The following is a 17,087-nucleotide window of genomic DNA, read 5'->3' on the forward strand; positions in this document are numbered from 1 at the left end:
ATAAAAAAATAACAAAAATAAACATTAAAAAACGCTCACTAAATTCTAAGAGGCAAGGTGTTTTAAGAATCCTTTCAAAATTAGAATTTAATGGTACTACATGGCAACAAAAAAGTGAAATTAATTAATCCAGGACATTTATTCCTGTGCATTGTAGCTTCTGTGTTAAAACATCATATTAAATTCTTTTAACAATTTTTTAACAAAAGATCCAGTTTGTCCAACATATATGTGCTCAGTACAGAGCACAGCCCTGGCGAGTACAATCCGCACATGTAGACGCCCGGTAATCTTCCCTTTTGTTTTGTTTTGTCACAGAGCCCCTGAGAAAACACTGCATAAGACTCACCTCCTCTATGACCTTTCCATTACAGTCCCACAGGGTCTCCTCCCAGCAAGCTCAGCACCGCTAGCTATATTTAGGGGAGGCTGAGACAGTTAGGTAGTTATGCCTGTTCCCCCGCCAGAAGCTTTCTGCCGCTCATCGACAGTACAAGTGACCATGATCTTTTCTCTTCTACTTGCAAATTACTCGAGCAAAGTCATAATCCTCCTTAAAATACTAAAACTACAACAGGTACAGTATTACTCTCCTGTGAGTGCGCTCTCAACCACTTTGTATTTTTACACCAGATGATTGAGATAGATAGATAGACCCTAATAGTTTCATAAATGCTTACCTCATTAGCTCTGTATGTAAAAAAAAATCATATTTAATAGCAGAATGTATACACACACATAATACATACTTTAGAAAAGCTACCAACCATTAAATGAGTAACAAGGCAAGATTTCCATGAAGTGAATATTGAGGCAAAGATTCTAGCACCACAATATTTCAGGCACTTAAAATTATATAATCAATCAAATAATCTTAACATTTAAAAAGACAAAACAGTCAAATTCTTCTCCAGAGAATAACCTTATATACAATATTGAAATATTTCTTCTCAGCTGATTTGGGGAACTAGGATTAAAACTATTAGGATAAAAAGGAAATGCATATATGTATTGTAAATAGATATGTAAGCACCATATATGTGCATATCATTAGTAAAGTGCATGAACATATAAATTCTTGTTTCCGATGTAAATGAATACCACTGTCCCAAGTACTTGCTATTAGGTAACAATGGCTATGTTCACTGTTGTTTCCAATTCCTTTTATGTCAGCAATTTTCTTATAACCTAAATTAAAGGGACTTAGGAATAATGAATAATAGCAATGTATATTGGATTCTAATAAGAAATGTTACTGGTATCCAGCATGTCTTTATGGTCCTAGGGAAGGCTGTGCTTGTAAGTTACCTACAGATGCTGGCATGAGGACAGTAACCTTCTGTAGTTCTCTGCCATGCACAGGAGGGATGAAGTCTTCAGAAATCACACAGCAACCATACTATCTGCCAAAATTCTCGCCATAATAAACTGCGAACTTCAGAGTTTTTTTTTCTTCTCACTTTATTAACTGTCCTCAAATTCATATTCTACCCCCCACAAAGGGGATACTTCATCTTCTAGGCTCCTCAGAGAAAGGTCGGGAGCACTCTCCTACAGAATAAATATTGAAGATGGACTATATGTCCACATTGTGTGAGCTGGTTAGTATCAGAGTATACTCATAATGATTTTTAGATTTGGGATGAGTTGTCTGTCTGTTGGCTTGTTTGTTTTTTAAGATAGTTTCACTCTGTAGCCCTGGCTGGCTGGAACTCACAGACAGCCACCTGTCTCAGCCTCCTGAGAGCTGGGTTTGCACTACACCCAGCTGATGGTAAATGCCTTATCAAGTACCTGCAGTGTGAGAGGCGTGGTGCTAAGCACTTTACAGGCATTTTCTGATTTGATCTCAGAACTGCCGAGTAGACCAGCAATACCACTCCAGAGCTCAGGAAACCAAAGCTTAGCGAATAAAACTAATGGACCCAACCACATGGTGAACAATAGAAACCATTCAGACCCATAGCGTGATCAAGAACACGCTCAGTGACTGGCATGGGCACACCATATGGTTTCATTTTGCTCATTCTGAAAACTTATAGTATGTATACGTAGAATGACAGTTTGAAACACTGACCAATCAATAGATAGAAGAAAATAAAGGCAGCAAATCCCGGTATACAATTTACCCAATTTGAAGGTTCTCCCTTGCACCACCTCAGTAACCACATCTAATTCTCCTGTTATTCTATACACAGTCTAAATGTACATGCATTTGCTCGTTAAATAAATGCTGCTGCTTCCTGGGACGCTCCCACATCATGGCCATGGCTTTGCCTTTCACTCTTATCCAACTTTATTCATGCATTTATCTATCTACAACTGTGCCTGAGAAACATACCTTAAAACTTGTTTCATGACCATCAAGCTAGAAATGAGCTTTTTGGAACAATGTGTATTTAACATGTATTTTTTTTTTTTAACCATGCCTGCCTCCTCTTCAGTCCAGTGTTCGCCATACTCCAGGGGACAAGATAACATGTGAAACGTGAACTCCAGAGCCATCTTTCCCATACTAAAAAAGACTCTTACCTTAAAATATCCATTGAAGGGTCCTTTGACATTGAACCTAGTGTTTCGTTTTCTAAAGAGTGAACTGAGACAGAAGCCTTAGAAGCATTTCTTAAATAAGAGCAGTTATATGATGTTTGTTTTAAACTTTAAAAAAAAAATTATAACTGAGATAAAAGATGTGCATGGCCCAGAGGGAACGGAGAGAGTGACTATCAAACTAGTCTGAAAGTCGCCGGGATCCAGAAGCAACCTGCACACCAACTCCTCAAGACAGCTCCTATTTTTTCTTAAAATATGAAACTCTCAACTTATTTTTTTTCTTAAACCAATTTCAAACACTTATCCAAATACATCAAGCCATATCTTGCTGGAAGCTTAACCGTAACGATGCATTATTAGTAGATTCTTTTCTGTTTCCCGACTGTTAGCATATCCGTGATATTAGCCTGTAACTTTAAGGGAGTGTTTGCCAACCACTGAGAATGGAAAGGCAGCTTCCCCTGAAAAACATGGCTGTGGCCTGACTTCCTTACAGCACTTCCTACGAAGAGACAGTGGAGAGAAAACAGAAGACCCTTGAGTCAATTTATTTCACGAAAGTGAAAATGAGAACAGGCGATGTGTTGCGACTTTTGTCTGTGTTTCTTTTAAAAAGTGTGGCTGGTGTTTTCATAAACTCATACTTCTTATTAGCTATGCTTATTCTGCCTCTGTAGCAGTCAGACTAACATAAACAACCAAAGAGGCTTGGGTCTCTTAGGCACAATATTCCGAACTGTAATCTCTTGAGACCTCCCCACACACACCCCGCCCCTCTGCACTAAAATATCCTACCAAATAAAGGCTACTTTAAGAGTAACCTTTTTTTATTTTTAAGTATAGACTGACCTAAACCATCTGCTTATTGGACTTTGAACTAACCACATAGAAATGTTACATAATACTCAATAATAAATAAAACATATTAAAACTCCAATTTAGCAAGGGTATCAACTCTTTAAGAGCTGGTTATCATGGTGGAGACTGCCCTGCCCCTTGGCCAAACTAACCAGAGGCCAAATTCCGAAGATGCCAGAGCTAAGAGGTCTTAGAGAAGTCCTCTAGAAACTGAGTCCCCAAGAGACAAAGTCCCCCAGAGACATGACAGAAGTAGTCACTAACTGCTTTCTCTTTCATTTCAGCTGCATCGTTGTGTGGCCCAGAATGAAATCTGCCAGTAAACAAAGAAATACAAGAAAGTAATTGCACTGCCAGGTCACTAAATAATTTAGCACCTAATTTTTCCTTGCTATAGTACAAAGGCCTTATGCTCAGAAAGTTGCAGTTTAAAGTACACTATGTAAAATCACATCCATATGCAAACATATCTCCTCCCATATGCATCTTAAAAAAAATAACAAACAGGAAAATAATTTATCCTCGGTCCCTAGAAAACAAAAACTGAAATTAAAAGAAAGAAGGAAGAAAACCTAAATTGTCTATTTTCGTTCCTTCTAAAAGGATTAAATAACAGAATTCTAAATGGTTTGTTTGCACTTTCCATGCAATATGTAGATTAACCATGAAATTCTGTTTGGGACACTTTGACATCTGTTTTCAGTGCGTTACGATGAAATCTGGGGACTTGATACATACATTTGCTGTAATAGAACTGTCACTAATCCGTGTTTTCCAAAATATTGCCCATAACTATTACTATTCAGTAGTCTCATTTGCATGATCTAATACTGTTGCTACATCGTGCTTTTCCCTGACAATGTGGTAGCTGGTCCCAGGCACGTGACAGAAAATGGTTGTACCCCACTCAGTAATCACAGGCTTTCCACACTCCTCTGCACAGGCGATGCAATCTGTCCTATGATGGACCAATACTTCATCCTTCCTGAGATTCATTTCCTGGAACTGGAGCACCAAAGATGAATTCACATCCCAAGTGTGAAACACTAGAGGACAGTAAGGAAGTCTACACTGAGGAGAAAGCCCTGCCTCATGGGGCTTGTACCACAAAAGACATAAACGTAATCCTAACTCAGGAGCCCTTTCAACAAAACCGTAATGATGTTCTTTGAACAGTGAATGAAAGATAAATCTGTCACTAGCACCATTCCCTTGAACTACAGGAGCAGATCGGACCAGACTTTAAAACTGAGTCTGCTTCAGGCTCTCAAGGACTGACCAGAGGTTGTACCATTGACAGATACCATAACCACAACTTACAAGGCATTAATAGCTGCATAAAGGTTTCTGTTCACATTACATGTATGTCTCATACATCTACCACACATGGATCTCAGAAAAAAAAATCCAATTCTAAGAATACAAACACGGTATTCAGTAAACCATGAAGAAAACTTGCAAGTTGCTAAAAATATTTTTCTACCTACTCTCATTCTAAATGAATTCCAGATTTTATCAGTATTTGGAACTGTGTTCATATTGCTAGAATCTAATACAATTTCATTTTGTCCTCCCATGAACTCATCTTAAATCTGAAATATGTTCCTCCATACACATGTTTTATATTATACGAATGTTGGATACAAAAAGCAGATTAACTGTGAGCCCTAATGCTGTGTTTGTTAGTACTGAGAAGTCATTCCAACTGTTCCAAACGGGATTAATGCCGTATAACAAGTCTATTTAATTATTGTAAGACCAGTGATCCTCATATTACTATAAGCTGCTTTTCCCTTATTTGGAGACTATAAATGGAACCGAAATTGCACATGATAACTACAGGTCATACCCTGCAACATGATGCTTGACGTGGTAAGAATAAAAGAGACACTGCAGCAACTCTGAGAAGCTACAGAACACAGCCAGTGTTTAGGATCCATGTGGATGTTCTCATTGTAGCATCTCATTAACTTCCATTAGAAGTGTACACAAAGCTCTTCAAGAGCATTGGGAAGACGCAGTAACAAATGTTACAAATGTTATCAGCAGCAATCCAATTTGAGTGTTGAAAACTCGAGGATACACTGTGTTCTAGGAACTCACTTTTATAGATCTCTCTGTATCCTGTGAACAGCAACTGAATGCCAGTCTCTTCTCAAAAAGAAAAGGCACAGCACAGATCATTAGCACTTCTGGACCGGAATCTAAACAAGCTGATCAATGTTCTGATGTGCCCACCCTAGTTACCCTTTAACTACTAGCCAAGTGTGGAACAACTTCTCCTTCTGACCCCTGACTAGAGCCATTAGGTCTCTGATAAACACCATGGTCAAGCCCTTCACGTAGGAATATGTTTCTTCTGCACATACCATCAGCCTAACATATAATTTAAGATACTTCTCTCTTAATCTCCACAGTTTCCAAACTGCTCTGCTAAGTGAGTGAGAGGAACAGTCCACTGGCCACAGAGAGCAGGATCATCCCATTGCCCAGGAATCTGGCACACCAATTTAGCTCCAGGCCCATAGGGAGCCAACCAACCAGAGTCACTGAAGTCAAACGCTGATCCCTCATGGTGGGGAGAAGCCAATGTTTTAACCATTTCTCCTTTGACTTCCAGTTGCTCTTAGTAAAAGTGAAATTGCTCTAAGCAATAAATACTATCTTCTTCCCTCTAGAGGTCATTTAATTAATTTTCAGAAAGCCACAAAAAGGAGGAGTAGGAAGGCTGACTTGAAGAGTCAGCCGGCAATAGAATCAAAACAATCCACGTAAGCAATTAAACTGTCTGAGGCTCTGACCCAACTAAGGGTCACGAGACCTTTCTGACTGAGAGTCTCAAGACCAGCAGCTCGCTCATTTTAACTAGCCGTTCAGCCTTGTCATATCCACACTTCTGTCCAACCCAATCTACAATGTAAACGAAGCTCTTCCAAGTGTGGGTGACTTCATCTTGATACACAGGAAATGTCCACGTTCCACAGCAGGGTAACAAGTTCACTCCAAGTTTTGACTAGCACACTCTTTATCAAACATGTGTCAAGCTTTTGATTCCGGAAGTCACAAATAAAATGATTTTACTCCTTTCCCTAAAATATTCCTAGATGCATTAAGGAAACTCAAGAAAATCTGAGGACTCCTGAAATGATACAGTAATTTAAGTGTATTTCAAAACCTTATAGGATCAGCTAACTGTACATGCCTACCTTCAAAGTTCTTACTAGCAAGGACCCATACACCGGCGTATTGCTGGAACATCGCTTCCCCCATCCCCTCTCTTTAGGATGTTTTATTTTTGCTGGAGATGGCTACTAACACAGTGATGAGTACTTGTTTAAATATTCACATATTCCTTCCCTCCATGCTCAGGTAGTCTATACACTATATTCCTTCATATATACTAATAATGGCTATTATTAAATGAGTGCTTTACTTACATGATTACACAAATCCTAAAATAGTCATTAGAAATCCTATTTTATCAAAGAGAAAAATCAAAAGACTTGACCAAAGTCACAAAGCTCATAAAGGCACGAGCAGAACTGTGTTAATCATGGGCATGTCCTTTGTTTAAGAGACTGAATGTTTGTATCATGCTTCGCAGTTGGTGTCACCTTGACAGAGTCACCTGAGAAGAGGAAACCTCAACTGGAGACAATCTCTATCACATTGGTCTGCACATGTCTGTGAAGCATTTTCTTGACTGTTAACTGATTATTAGAGAGCCCAGTCCACTCTGTGCAGCACCATCCCTATGCAGGTGGGACTGGGCTAGATAAGAAAGCTGAGTGAGCAGAAGTCAGAAGAGAAGCAAGCCAGTTAGTAGCATCCCTCCGTTTGTTCCTGCTTTAGTCCCTGAGGGGTTCCTGCCCTTGATTGATGACCTTCAGTGCTGAAATGTTACCTGGAAACAGAAGGTGAGATGAACCCTTTCCTCCCCTTGGCTTGGTCATGGGATCTCATCACAGCAACAGAAAACAAACCAGTACAGTTTGTGTGTCCCCAAAACTCCTGTTTAAACCCTAACCCTGAAGACGATGGCATTAAGAAACACATTTGGTATCAAGTTAATTCAGGAGGGTGGACCCCTCACAAATGAAATTAGTGGGTTGAAGAGATATCCCAGTGGGTTTTCTGACAAGACACTGGAGGAGAGGATCGGCGATCCGGAAAGTGGCTTTCCCTGGACACTGACCCTGGACTAACTACCTCCAGAACTGTGAGAATGAAGCAGTTTGTAGTCTGTATGCCAGTCTGTCTGCCACTTCATTATAGGAGTCCTAATGAAGACACTTCCTTACAAATCCTAAGAAAGTAGATCTTCTGAACTGCAGAAGAAATCCAAAATTCAAAGAATGACAGATTTTCGTCTATAGATTAATCACTAACCTACAATTTTGAGTAACTGGAAGATAACTCCCTCCTCAATCCATAAGTCATCCATCCACTCAATTCCTGCCAAGCAGGAATTTCTTTCTTCCTTTCTTTCCCCCTAGCTTCTCTTCTTGAAACCCAAACACACATGTGCACATGTGGGTACCCCAGCACCCACTAATTATCCATGGGCCAGAAACTGAACCTCTGCAACTCAACAGCTGAGGTCACTTTAGCAATCTCTAAAGATCTGAGGAATACGTCTGGGAGAACATCACAGATGTTTTTTTAAATCCTTCACACCTCAACTCCGCTGGCACGTGACCCACGAGCTCAATATCCACTCACTCCAGGTGTGCATTACCTGTGGGATGCCCGTGAATGAACAGAAAGGCCTGTGGGCTCATTCCCCCCTCTGACAGGCTTCTATAAGAGGGAATCTGGGACAGTGATCAGGTGAGGTCCTGGCCCTCTGAATACTAAGATGCATTATCAACAGGGTTAACGTTTAAAACCATTCAAATTCCTTGATGTCTGAACATCCCTACAAGAAGACAGTTTAATACAACCACTAAAGGATTTTCTTTTTAAAGAAAGTTTCTCACCCACTATTTGTAGAAAACAATTTTTTTAACAAGAACCCACAATGCTAGTGTTTTCCCCAGGGCCTCACTACCACACTGGATCGTATCTGTTGGTGCAAACAGTGTGCAGCACAGGAGAAAACTGCACACTCTTAACTTAAACTTCCTTCTTTCCTGTAATAATTTAAAAATAAAATGTAACGGTTTGCATTTTAAACACTTAATCTGGGAAATATAGGAAAAATCACGAACTATAACATCATATTTGGCAACGAAAAGATTAGTAGGATAAAAATATCTGTGTTTTTTTTAACGTTTTAGAAGACATTTCCAATATTTTTAAAATAAAATTACTTCACTGCCTTGAATGGGAACCAAGGTAAAATTTGCCATTTTGAACATGGGGTTTTTATGAGAAAAACAATTTTATGCTCATTAAGGTAAACAATTAAACTTATATACTGCCAAAAGCCCCCTCAGAAATAAAATCTTCACATTCACTTCTACGGGTCACTAACTATGTCATGAAACTTAACCATTTACCTCAGTAAGAAAAGGTTTCCCTTAAAACTCTAACATGTTGTGGAAGATAGTCCACCCACTTTAAAGTGCTCACTTCTAATCTTTCCAGTGTCGGACAATGATAGTGCCAAGTCTCGGTTAGTTGTTCTAATGTTAGTGACCGAGTAACCGTGCGCATAACTAAATATGTCGCTTGAACCTATACAATGACAATAAAGTGCTCTTACTGTAACAGCTAAAAGTGTTGGAAAAATAATTATTAAGGAAGCCATAAACGGAAGGGACTAAGAAGTAAGGCTCAGAGGAATGGGGGAAGGGCACTGTGGCAAGGCAACACAAAACACACAAGTTGGAAACCCACAAAGAATTGATTCAAATCCCTCCAGATTCCAGAACACAATCCCCCACCTCCACCATAGCCGGCAAAGCAGCAAATTTGTCCCCATCACTGTCAGCAAACAAAGGAAAGTCACTTCTGCAGCCAGACCATGTCAAACAGAAGATGTAGCTACTGCAGAGGGACGCCTTGAATCCACTGGTGTGTAAAGTATGGGCTGGGGCCTGTTTGTCAGCTATTACCATAAAAGAATAAGAGGAAACAGTGACATTACTGCACAATAGAAAGGTCAAACAGCTTGCAGCCATTTCATGACCCAGACAAGTCAAGGTCAAGGGATTCAGGTAGCAACTTAGCCAGGGCATAAGTTACAGCCCAAATGAATTGTTTTAACACATCAGCTTTGGTCAATTAAACCTAACAAGGCAAGTTGCATCCCGTAGCAGGGTTCCTGACACCAAGGCCAGAAGCTGAGACCAACCTCATAAAACAAGGCTTTTAACATAGCATAGCAAATTTAGGCTAATCCATCCAGAAACTGCAGATGTCAGAAGAATAAAATACAAGTTGTCCTAAGCAAGAACATTTTTCACACTTTAGAATTCACTAATAGATGGGTACAGCCTTCATACCCGCATTCCTACAAACACTAGTAGAGTCTGCAACTTATACGAATTACCAAATACCCTCTATTTCAAGTAACTTTGTTAACATCTCTATGCCTGGTCAGGTTTATTTTCCCTACTCTCAAGCGACTACTGTTAAAACTATTCCATGTTTGTCTGCATTTTTCCAATATAAATATACAAAATCAAGCTTTTCAAAAAAAAAAACTACTTTCCTTCCAAATCAGAGTTTATATTGCTTAAAAGTAATTAGTACCTGTTAAATACTTTTTTTAGTTTTACATATTTGAATTTATATAATAGTAAATATGTCTGTGTATTTTTAAAAAACAGTGCTTAGAACTTATTCAATTCTCTCCTTTGAGAAATACTTGAAGGTGACTATAACTTTAAAACTGCATGAACTTAGCATTTACGACATTGTTCAAAGGCAGCTCCTTTTTCACTTTGTACTTGTTTGAACAAATTCTGTTTTCTGATTGTGCTGTATCAGTAACTTAATGCATGCTCTGAAGTGCCTTAAAATGGGATTCTGAAACTACCCAACCTCCAGGCAACTTTTCAGCTCATAAAATTACTTCATCCATCACTCCATATTCCCAATTATATAGTCTTTATTCAAAGTTCTTTCATTTGTCTGTGATTCATCAACAGTGCCCTGCTTAAACTATCATCACGACCAGAGAGACTGTGTGTCTAAGTGGTTTATTATAAACAATGTATTGATGCACATGAATGGCTGGCTGCCCCCCTAATAGAAGACTGTTTTGCTTAAATTATAAGAATTTTATTTTTTTTAATGTGTAGCCCTCAACTCAGCCTCAAGGTCTCTCCACCTCAATGGTTAATTGGTAGCCATTTATCCCAATTTTCTGAATAACGTAGCAGCCAACAAGCCCCACCATTCAGGTGTTATTAGTCTCACGTCCTGTAACTTCCAGGTAATACAAGCTAATCCCACAACCTCACTCCCTGCTGTATACACTCAGTTCTCACAAGTTCCCCTACAGTTTGATGATTTGATGTTCTCTAGGCCAAATCCTAAAATTCTGTTAAATTAACCACAGCACATAATTAGAGTTCAAGAACCCAAGAAGTCACTTTTCAATGAGACAAGGTACCACACTGCCACAGAAAAGTGAGCCCAGCAGGAAAAGAAGTACCTCCTGTCATGGTGCTGGGTGTGAGACACGTTTCTGGACCAACATGAGTTTCCAATCCCATAACCATGGGGCCTTGGATTCTTCCTTGGAAGGATGGAAGACAAAAGCTGAAACACTTACTATGAGAGTTACACTGGCTACTCTGCCACAGCATGTGGGCTGACAAACTCCCATAGGGTCATGAGTTCGATTCCCATTACCACTGCACTATAAAATGCTATTCTTCCATAAACTAAAAGAAACTTTACTAGAAGGTACTTTCCTAAAGGAGACTGGCCTTGTTCTGTGGCATCATTTGCAGCTCTTTAGTAGCAATCAGTTTTAGTGCGAGCCTTGTGTGCTGTTCCCATTCCTCATCAGTCTCCTCCAAACATGGCAGTAATGACTCCTTTGAAGATAAGTTTAGTTATCCTGTAGGCCATTGTGATAACAAAAATGAAAACTAAGTTATCTCGGCTACGAGGACTGTAGACTGTAGATTCAGACTCAGAAATAAACACCTTCATCTTCAGGTGCTGTATTCTAACTGTTCAGCGGAGACAGCAAGAAGAATGTCACAAAACAAACAGTAGACTTTTTCATGTTAAGTTAGCAGAATCAAGGCTCATGAGAATAAAGACCCTACTAAGTTGAGTATCTTAGACTGTATTCAAACTGGAGTATCAGATTAAAACTAAGGAAAGTCAATGGATATTAAATCTTTCATTTCCTTTTGGTAATTTGTACTCAAATTCCAAATTTAGGGTAGAAACATCTATGTGCACTTTAAAATCCTATTGAATCCTTCATAAATCTATACTTCTGCATTTGGATGCACTTATGCACACCAGAGGTCTCCAGGCTCACATATGTCACTGGGTTGAACAGGGTGCTGGCCCCTGTAATACCCAACCACCCTCCCTGTCACTACGGAATTCAGTGCCCCCACCCACCCAGATTACTACCATTCCTATGCAATGAACGTAATTTTGATTCTCACTCAAGGGAGACACGGAGTACAAAGTGTGTGACTCCAAACATGTAAAATCTATATAGATATTTTTTTCACTTCAAAATTCATTCTGTTCTCTGCCTCCAACCTTACCAACCTTTGTTGCCTTCAGAAAATAGTGCCTTGCATTGTCTATCTGAATATTTGAAAACACTAATTGTAGCAAATGATGCTCCTATCCCTGTCTCTGCCTCTCCTGTGTTCTCTCTTCCTTCTGCCTTTGAAAAGTGAGACCATGTTAACAACAACGCAGAAGCTTGCCTCGCCATATCAGGACACAGATGCCAACCTTTCCAGCTGGCAGCCAGGGCCTCAGAGTTTAACTCTTGAGTTGTCTGGCAAAGCTATCTTGGGGCAGGGACATCATGGCACAGAGGGTGAACTTCTGGTTCCATTGACTCTGCTTTGTCCTTATCAGTGGGAAAACTGCTAAGTATCTCATCTTACAATATACGTTCTAACAAAGGTCTCATTAAGCCTAGGGGCCAGGCATACCACCAAGGACCCTTCTTTATCTTGTGAATCGTGTATGAAGAAGAATGAAAACAAATGCATACCAGAGTTCAGGAGTTCAGTCTAGGACAGGGTACCAGGATGGGAAAACTTAAAACAGCATTTCCCTAAATCAAAGGGAAATGCATCCAAAGTAGTTCTCCTACACACAAAATTCACGCTCTCTGATGTCACAATGCAAGCCCACCAAATCACCACGCAGAGCAGCCTCATTTAAACACGTTATGAAAGCTTATTTTCCCCCACAATGGGAAATACCTGCAAATGAAGTGAAAATTATTAAAATGTTAAAATGCGCTGTCAACTTGCAAACAATTATCTATTTAAGCTTTTCATAAAGAAATAATTGTTACCCAGAAGGATTCTAAGCTGCGGTAGCTGAAGGAAGAAAATCACTCTCTGCATGTGCGTCCTCACTAATACCATGTGACAAGCAGGAAGGGCTCTGTTTCAAAGACAATAATGATTACAACTTCCCTTCTGAACAAGTCACATGGTTCACAACTTCAAAATACGCCTCAATTATGATATCGTTTAACAATCAAGCAAAAAAAAAAAAAAAAAAAGGTGCTGCACTGTGCCTATGCCATGCATCACAATTAATGCTAAAGGTTCAACAAGGCTAAAGGGTGCTCCCTGTCCAGGGTATAAGCAAGCAACACTGCGGAACTCTGCCATGCTCCAAAAACATATCTAATAAGAGTGGAAAGTGGGATCCAAAGATCACTTAAGCTGACTTGCTTTAAACTCCCATCTGTTAAATTCATAACAGCAGACACTATCTTTAGAGGTCTTTAAGCTTTGTGTGGTGATCTCTCTTTTCTTTAAAAACCCTCCCTGGCTCAGAAAAAGCCTAGTCCTTATTTTCTCCCCACAGCCCTTTACACACACACACACACACACACACACCAGCATCCCTGCATCTTCTGGCTCCAGACAGGACACAGTCTGGCGACTCAAGGCCTCCCATAGGCCACACTTCCTTCTGCGTAGCCCTTTGGGTAGAACTGCTAATCCTTCTTATTAATTAATGAGATAATGGTGGTTAACCAGGAAGCAATATTAATGTTAACTATCTAGGAAACTTGAACTGAGATTACTCTAGCCTTATGGTTGTTGTCTGCCCCCCACCCCCCAAACTTCTCCCAGTATGTGGAATCATGTACGAAGGATTTTCACAAGATCTTGTTGCAGAATTGAATTGAAGGGGTCAGAAGTGACTGATGTATATCAGATTTTAACATGTACTTCCCTTATTAAGGTTTTCTGCTTTTCACGTGTTCACTGTACACATTGCTAACTAGAGAGGGAAGTGAGGGCCTCTCAACAGACTACTAAAAAAACGAGGAGGCTGAGAAACTGAGAGAACTAGAAATTGAATAAGAAATAAATGGGGATGTAAATGAAAGCAACAGCCAGTTATAATGGGTGTTCTCATACATCACCTCACTGAGCATGTGCGTCCTCACACACCTGACATAGCCTCCCCTGTAGTTTACAGGACGGTACGTCCTCGGACGGTGTACTGCACAAGGCTTGCTGGTTTTCATTTTGTTTTCTTTGCTTTGTTTGGATGAATGCAATAACAAAGACAACATGGGGAATAGGTACCACCTGGCCAAGAATCATTGGACATCTTTAACATCTTTGGGAATATGGAGCCCATTTTAGAAAGATTTTTCCTTAATCTGTCCAAATCTTTTTTTTTTTTTTTTAGCCTTTGGGGGAAGAAAAGGGGAAGGGTTTTTTATTAGCCAAGCTTTGCTGCAGCAGACGAGCACGAAGCTTTCATTCAGGGATTGTCAAAAACTTTCCAGTGTGCCCACTGCAATGCGGATGCCAACCAACGAATCAAAGGCATTCAGCAGCTAGACAAAGAGGGTCTGATGCCAACCTCGGTGCCACTGGCAACCATTATTGGCATCAAACACAGTGTCTGCCTTTTTTTTTCCCCCTCGCCTGGCACTTCACAAACAAAATGGCGGTTCTTGTAGCAACGGAACAGCCGAAGCGCAGCCCTCTGAATCAATAGCATCGAATGATTTTTTTTTTATGGACTTAAATACAGCTACTCCCAAATCAGTTACCAAATTTTAGGTAAAATGAAGGCAGATAATTTCATAAATAACTAAATTTCATATAACCATTCGCTAATGTGGAAAAAAAAAAGAATAAAATGGACTGAATTGCGGTCAACCAGGCTATATGAAGGGGAGACACTGAGTAACAAAGACTTTGAGCTTTGAACAAAATATTGCCCTGTGATGTTAAAACCTAATAAACTATGTATCAAAAATGATTTCAAAATATATAAAACCTCCCCCAAACTATATCAGATGCAGATGTAGCATTATAGTTTGTGTCAAAGCTTCAGTAACTCTTTCCACATTTCAGAAAAGATGATGTTGCAGGGAAGGAGAAAGGGTACGTGGGGGTTGAACCAAGAGAGAAGGAGGGAGAAAGAGAAGCAACGGGAAGTTGGTCAACAATGAAAGTTTATTATCCATCCGTCTCTATCTCGTCTTCCATTAGAGACGAAGCATGTGATCTGCAAATAGCCAAGAGGACTATTGACATTTCTAGATCTGGAAATTGTCAATATATTGTAACATCACTCCACACTGCAATGCGGATGCCAACTAACAAATCACAGGCATCCTGAGCTAAACAAAGAGGGTCTGATGCCAATCCTGGTGCCAGTGGCAACCATCTTTGGCATTCTCTCTGTTCTTCCTCCTGTTTTTCTCCCAGTCCCTTTTAAGGGGAGAGGACGGATAAGGGGACGTCATTTTGTTGCTCATTCTGTTATAAATATCTTTCTCTGTGTTAATTCTTCCTTCATGTTTTCCTCTTTTCTTTACCTAATTTCTAAAGAACAGTAAGTCTGATTTCGTGTACTTAGAGGAGAAATAAAAAGTTATGATGTGAGATGAAGCACCCGGGGTGTTTGCAGACTTATCTTTCTTTAATCAGCTACGGTGCGAAATGACAGTCAACTCACAGTTCACAAATAACAAGATATAAATCTTGAAAAAGAGAAAACGAAAAAGCACTGGGCTGTGACTCTTGTAAGAAGTGACCAGATGTTAAGAGGGGATGATGTGAGGGCAGGTGGCAGAGGGGACAGAGGGGACAGGTGACTGAATGTACAGGGAAAATACCAAAACGTTGTTCATACTGTATCAATATTTTATCTGAAAACACAGTCACTAAGACTTGGCTCAAAACATCATGATTGTCATGACCACTGGTGTCATGAAAAAAATATATATGTATGTATGGTTTTATCTATGTCCTTTTTTCCTTTTTTCAGTCTATTTTCCTAAATCCAAAGGACAGTCTCTATTGTCAGTTCAACAAAACAAAGAGATTTGGCTGACTGCCCTGGATAAATCGGCATGTATGTCCACTTCATGGCTAACCATCAAGAGTTAAAGGGGGAATCACTGCACAGATCTTCCCTCCCGACTAGAGTTATATGATCCACTTTGCAAAACTTTTCCTTCTAACCAGAGACTTTCACCACACTTACAACACATAGTCAATCTAACACATGCATGTAGCCCACCTTACAATGTCGACTCTGAGACAGCTGTCAATCAAATTGTCATGTGTTAATAAGTTTCTATTTTAGGACATCAAGGGTGAAAATGTATATCCCCGCCCCCCCTGCCCAGCTCATCATTACTTGAATTTTAGTTCTAAACACAGGGGAATAACAAATGTGGTGTTTTTGTTTGTTAAGAGACACACTTCCAAACGATGATGTCCAACACTGTTATTTAAAATCAAAGAAACTGGAAATGACACTCAAGCAGATCTCCAGAACTCATTCAAGGAAAAATCAAGGCAAAGGGACACACAGTAAGTTCTACGCCAAAGTCTGAGTCATAAGCTTAGTTTTCTTATCTTACTCTTCTGGATGACAATAACGTACCTCAATTTATTAAACCCCACATTTATATAATGAGCACGGATAACTGTCTGCCACCTGGCTGTCTGCAGGCCATCTTCCCTCCCACCAGGCCAAGTTCAGAAATGACCCACCATCTGTGGCAGCCCAAAGTCGAGCCCACGTTCAGTACGGGGCTTTCTTATGTGGACTGTATCCTGACATGCTGATTTGAAGAAAACAAAGTCAAAAGTCTCACCTTCCTACCAAAACCAGCAACAACAAAGAAACACGGCTCATTAACAACGGAAACCTCCCTGGCACCCCCACTGCCTATGCTGCACAGTCCGGGCCACATTTGCAGCACTCTTTATCGAGGACTGTAAACATGGGCCGGCATGCGGTTTCTACATTCTTTGGAGATTTATTTTAAACCAGTGTAACCAGTCTACTTTCTGGTTTGCTCTGTGATGCTCTGTCAAGAAAGCTGTGACTTCTTCTTTGGGAAGCTTTATGAATTTGCATCCAAGTCAACTAATAATAGAGAGTGTTCCCTGGTCACTCTGCGAAAGTATTATCCATTATTTAAACGAGAGCTGTGTTGCTTTAAATCTACAGCGAACACTGCACAATCCCAAGGATGTGTGGATAGAAATGCAGAAACAACATAAATC

The 17,087-nt window shown here is 39.9% G+C and overlaps 1 protein-coding gene across 6 annotated transcripts in view; it reads right to left on the reverse strand.

The window, feature by feature from the left end:
• The window catches only part of Nfib (nuclear factor I B), a 215,732-nt gene that overhangs the window by 190,513 nt on the left and 8,132 nt on the right, over positions 1–17,087 (reverse strand). Inside the window, exon 1 of one of the 6 annotated variants that reach the window (XM_029476295.1) lies at positions 350–16,167. The exons of the other annotated variants lie outside the window; for them this stretch is intronic. The gene's annotated coding sequence lies outside the window, so the exon portion shown is untranslated. Of the gene's footprint in view, positions 1–349; positions 16,168–17,087 lie in introns of those variants that run through there. 6 annotated transcript variants of the gene reach the window in all.

This window comes from Mus caroli, chromosome 4 (assembly GCF_900094665.2).
Source record: "Mus caroli chromosome 4, CAROLI_EIJ_v1.1, whole genome shotgun sequence".
Lineage (NCBI taxonomy): Eukaryota > Metazoa > Chordata > Mammalia > Rodentia > Muridae > Mus > Mus caroli.